The sequence below is a fragment of the Peromyscus maniculatus genome, chromosome 17 (genome assembly GCF_049852395.1).
Source record: "Peromyscus maniculatus bairdii isolate BWxNUB_F1_BW_parent chromosome 17, HU_Pman_BW_mat_3.1, whole genome shotgun sequence".
NCBI lineage: Eukaryota > Metazoa > Chordata > Mammalia > Rodentia > Cricetidae > Peromyscus > Peromyscus maniculatus.
In genome coordinates this window covers 32,751,091-32,757,128 of record NC_134868.1, presented here as the reverse complement: position 1 = coordinate 32,757,128, position 6,038 = coordinate 32,751,091, and positions in this window count along the sequence as shown.

Genomic DNA, 6,038 nt, shown 5'->3' with positions numbered 1-6,038 from the left:
CATTGCATTTGCATCAAAATAAAGAAAGTAAAGACCTGTGGGAAAACACATCCAATGAGAATTTTTTTTTTGGTTTTTCGAGACAGGGTTTCTCTTTGTAGCTTTGCGCCTTTCCTGGAACTCACTTGGTAGCCCAGGCTGGCCTCGAACTCACAGAGATCCGCCTGGCTCTGCCTCTCAAGTGCTGGGATTAAAAGCGTGCGCCACCACCGCCCAGCCTCCAGTGAGAATTTTTAAGTTCGTTCTCTCTCTCTCTCTCTCTCTCTCTCTCTCTCTCTCTCTCTCTCTCTCTCTCTCTCTCTCTCTCTCTCTCTCTCTTCTCTCTCTCTCCCCGCACATGCCATGCCATCTCTGAAAGTAAGAGTACAACTTTTAGGAGCTGTTCTTCCCTTCTACTTGTTGCTGAAGGGAACTCCAAGCCCCTGAGCTTCTGAGTGATACTTCTGCCTCTGTCCCATCTCCTTGTGGGAGTGCTGGGATCACAGATGTGTACCTTTGAGTCCAGCTTTTTGTTGTTGTTGTTTCAAGATAGGGGTTCTCTGTGTAGTTTTGGCGCCTTTCCTGGAACTCGCTCTGTACACCAGGCTGGCCTTGAACTCACAGAGATCTGCCTGGCTCTGCCTCCTGAGTGCTGGGATTAAAGGTGTGCGCCACTGCTGCCAGGCAGGTCCAGCTTTTTACATGGATTCCAGGGACTGAACTGGGGTCACTGGGTTTGCATACCTAATGCTTTTACCCACTGAATCATTTCTGTCAGCCCTCTGAGTTGAATTTTAATAGCACCAAAAGTATAAAACAACTTGGTATGCTTCTGATTTAAATGTTAGTTTTTGCTGAAAATTTATCACAGGGAAGGTTTTGTTTTGCACTGTAATTTTAGGGCAAAATTGTTAAGGAAAGCTATTGAACTCACAACAAGAGCTGATAGCCAAAGCTACGTGGTGTCCCATGGGACTGAAAACTGTAGATGTAACCAACCGTCTTATTAAAATAAGAAACACAGAGCCAATGTAAAAGAGAAAGCTGAGAGGTCAGAGCTCAGAGCTAAAATCTTACCTCCTGCGGTGATCCTACCTCCCCGAAAGAGAGCTACTTCCTGTGTGTCTGTCTTTTTGTGTGTGTGTGTGTGATTCTTTTTTAATTTAATTTAATTTTTTTTTAAAAAACATTTTTTTATTTTACAATACTATTCAGTTCTACATAACAGCCAGAGATTCCCTTGTTCTCCCCCTTCCTGCCCCCCTCCTCTTCCCCCCAGCCGACCCCCCATTCCCACCTCCTCCAGAGCAAGGCCTCCCCTGAGGACTGAGATCAACCTGATAGACTCAGTCCAGGCAGGTCCAGTACCCTCCTCCCATATTGAGCCAAGTGTCCCTGCACAAGTCCCAGGTTTCAAACAGCCAACTCATGCAATGAGCCCAGGACCTGGTACCACTGCCTAGATGCCTCCCAAACAGATCAAGCCAATCAGCTGTCTCACCTATTCAGAGGGCCTGATCCAGTTGGGGGCCCCTCAGCCTTTGGTTCATAGTTCATGTGTTTCCATTCATTTGGCTATTTGTCCCTGTGCTTTATCCAATCTTGGTTTCAACAATGTCTATCTTTAAATAGTCTTTCTGTTCTGCCTTCTCATTGGTTGTAAACCCAAACACATGACTGCCTCATCACTGCCTGTAAGTACAGCCCTCCAGGTCTTAAAGGCATCTGTCTCCAATGCTGGCTGTATCCCTGAACACACAGAGATCTACCTAGCTCTTCTACCAAGTGCTGAGATTAAAGGCGTGTGTCACCACCACCACCACCACCACCACCACCACCACCACCACCACCACCACCACCACCACCACCACCACCACCACCACCACACTCTTGCTATGGCTCTAGTAGCTCTGACCCCCGGGCAACTTTATTTATTAACATACAATGAAGATCACATTTCAGTACAAATACAATACCATCATAGAAAACAGTTCTCATTCAGAAAAAATTCTGTTAACCCTGGGTTTAAAAATTACAATAAGGGGTTGGGGATTTAGTTCAGTGGTAGAGCGCTTGCCTAGCAAGTGCAAGGCCCTGGGTTCGGTCCTCAGCTCCAGGGGAAAAAATTTTTAAAATTACAATAAAAAGCCTGGTGTGATAATGCATACCTTTAATCCCCAAACTCAGGAGATAAGAGGCAGGGGATCTCGTTGAGTTTGAGGCCAGCCTAGAGTACATAGTGAGTTTGAGGTTAGCTATGGTTAAATAGTGAGGCCCTGTTTTGAAAAACAACAATAAACAATAAAAGTTAGCATTGAATTCAATGTGGTAAAAGTCAGAATTTTCTGCTCGTTTCAAACTTGGAAAAGTGAGGATAATTACAAGTTTAAGGCCTGGTCTCAAGGAGTTCAAGGTCAGTCAGGACTACGTAGCAAGTCTGGCCTGAGGAAACATGAAAACAGATTTTTCTGCTTGTTTCAAAACATAGAACTGGTGGGCAGGTTCATGAGAGTGAATGAAGTGAATGGTTGACACTAGCCACTCCTTAACAGCAGAATTTCTGCCAAGTATCCATTGATGAATAATAAATTGAACACTTGCATGTTTTAAACACCTCATATTTCACAAGGTTTACAACTGTAGTCAATTAAACCATTTTCTGCTTATCTTTATCATCAGTTGTAGTACACCTAGCAGATTTACTTTACATTATACTGACAATGGTTTTGAACATCTTTCAAAAAAAATTTTTTTTGAGACAGGGTTTCGTGTAGTTTTGGTGCCTGTCCTGGATCTCGCTCTGTAGACCAGGCTGGCCTCAAACTCACAGAGATCTGACTGCCTCTGCCTCCCGAGTGCTGGGATTAAAGGCATGCGCCACCACTGCCTGGCACATCTTTCAATTTTTAATTCTTTAATTCAGTCCAAACTCAGTATTGATTTCTCAAAAATTAAGGCCACCTATCAGTAACATCTGACTGATTAAATGCCAAAGAAAAGCATTCAAAATCATTTGATGTCGTTTCTAATGTCTTCCTCAGTCTTCAAGCAACTGTTAACCAGAGGTCTGGTGTTTCTCTGGACACTTTCATTTGAAACATTCCAACACGACTTAACTGATCATGGTAAATGACTTCCTTTGGCGAACAGAATGGCCATTTGCAAAGATTTTTTTGGTTGCAGGTTATTTTCATGAAATTATGTTGTGATGAGTATTCTGGTGGAAGCTCTACCTCAGCCCCTGGCACTGAGGCATCCATATACCCAAAGAGTCTGGAATATTCTGGTGAAAGGTCCACCTCAACTCCCCTCCCCCATCTCTCTCCCTGAACCCATCCCCTCAAAGCCCACCAAACAAGGCTCCTGCCCCAGAGATGCTCAAGACCACTGCCATAGGGTATTTAAACTGCATCCCAGAAAACAGTTTTTTTGGTCTCTTGTCCCTATCTCCTCTCTGGGGTTGGCAGAGAATCACCCGGGAACACTTTATCCATTAAACCAGGGCTTTTTCTAATTTGGTCTGATTTGGATTGCTGCATCGGTGGAGAGGCCTATCGGGGTGCAAAAACTTTTCACTGAGATAATCCTTCTTAAAGTTTTTAATTCTTCTATTGTTTTCTCCTAAGTGGGGGGACACTGTCAAGAGTTTATCCTGGAAATGTCAACATACTGCATTTGCCAAATTAGCATCCTAGCATTATAATGAAAATGCATGCCAGAAACCTGATAGAAACAGAGGTAGCACTCTCCCTGACTTCTGGCTACTTGGTGTCAACTCATGAGACAGACTTTCACAGAGTTCTGAGGTACCATGCTGGAAAAAGATCACCTTAGGAAGCATTTACTAAGGTTCAGTTATCCGAGCTCTCACGAGGTCCTGAGAGTATGGGCAAAGTGGGTCTAGGAATTGCTTGACCTCGCCAACATGGAGAGATGGACACTACTGCAGATCAGCAGCTAAGAGCGCTGGCTGCTCTTCCGGAGGACCTGGGTCCCATGAACAGTCCTACAGGATGTCTTACACCTATCCATAACAACTCCAGTCCCAGGGGACCCCATACAGCCTCTTCTGGCTTCTACAGGCATCAAATCAAGCCTGTAAGTGATGCATATACATACATGCAGATAAAACACATAAAATACAAAACAAGCAAATACTTTGCAACAGGATAATAGTGAAGATGCCTTGAGAGTAAGTATATCAAGATTACACTTAAAGAAAAAAAAAAGTAAAGTCTCCCCAAAGCTATGCTTTCATGAACCTGTTTTGATATAATGGGCAGGTACTAGGAAAATACAGTATGGTGTAGGATGGCAGTACATGTGGCACCACAAAAGCCCCCCATAAACAGCTTCTGCAGCAGCAACTCAACTTTCCTACCATCAAGGGAAACAAACATAGCCATGAACAATCCATGAATGATTAATGTAGCTGAATTTCAATAAGCCTTTCACTTACAGGCTGGAGTGATGATGGCTCAGTGGTTAAGAGCACGGGTTGCTTTTCCAGAAGATTTGGGTTTTATTTCTGGCACAGTGTCTCATAACCACATGTAACCCCAGTTTCAGGGGATCCAATGACCTCTTCTGACCTCTCCCAGCACCAGGCATGCACCTGGTGCACATACATATATTCAGTTAAAACATTCATGCACATATAATAAACCAAAACCCTTCACTTATGGACACTGGAATTTGAATTTCATATACTTTCCAAGTCAGGACATGATCTGCTGGCCAACCATTTAAAACTAAAAACCCTTCCTTGTCTGTGGGATAGAGGTATATAGCAGACTGGCTTATAGACCAGCTTAACCTTCCTTCTGTAAAGATACATTTGGATCAGCCAAATGTATCCAAAGCTAAGTTTTAGTAAGGTTTTAACAGTCCTGGACAGAAGTTGTTACTACTTTCAGGGAAAGACCTACATTGATACAAATCAGGAAACGTAGCAGCCTCTACTTAAAACAGGCATACTAGCAATCCAGTTTTCTGAGAGGAAGATCAAAAAGAAACCAAATAGAACACTGCTTCATTTTGAGTTTTAAAGAATAATAGTTAGGTTGTGTTGATGTAACCAACCGTCTTATTAAATAAGAAACACAGAAACAATGTAAAAGAGAAAGCCGAGAAGTCAGAGCTCAGAGCTAAAATCTCACCCTTCCGCCTGTGGTGTCCCAGCTTCCCGAATGAGGGTTCTATTTCCTGTCTGTTCGTCTATTTAAAGTATTTTGTTCTGCCTTCTCATTGGTTGTAAACCCAAACACGTGACTGCCTCGTCACTGTCTGAATGTACAGCTCCCTAGGTCTTAAAGGCATATGTCTTCAATGCTGGCTATATCCCTGAACACACAGATATCCATGGGATTAAAGGCGTGTGCCACCACCGCCACACTCTTGCTATGGCTCTAATAGCTCTGACCCCCGGGCAACTTTATTTATTAACATACAATCAAAATCACATTTCAGTACAATTAGATTACCACCACAAGGTTGTACTAAATATTATTAGTTAGTAAGCCTTATAAAAGCCAGACAGAAGATCCCCTTCTATCCTTTCTGGAGGTTCAAGGGGATGGAAGCCAGGGTTTACTGCTTTTCCCGAACTCATGAACCTCCCACTATCTCCCAGATGCCAGGGTTGCTAAAATTCCTTCTTGGGGAGACACAGCATCAACCCCTCCTCCTAGGGTCCCACGGACAAAGCAAGGCATGACTTCTGCCTACGTTCATTCTGAGGAAACAATGAATTTATAGTTTCCTTACAGAGCACAGGTGAGCATTACTTATAGGGGGAAGGGTACTCTTCCATGCAGCTGTTGTAACTAGATAGCCTTTACCAAGCAGGGATGAGGGCCTCCCCTTAGCTCCCTTAAGTGCCCCCTAATCTTCCAGGTCCACGTTCTCTAGCTTCTCCCTGAACATGCACAATTAACTGTGTACAACAGTACAGAGTGGTAGGATACTCAGGTGAGGGTATTGTGACACTCTCCACCCTTCCAAGATGGGGTATAATCAAAAAGCCCAGTTGGGAAAATCCTTTTGCAAGGTGCAGCTAA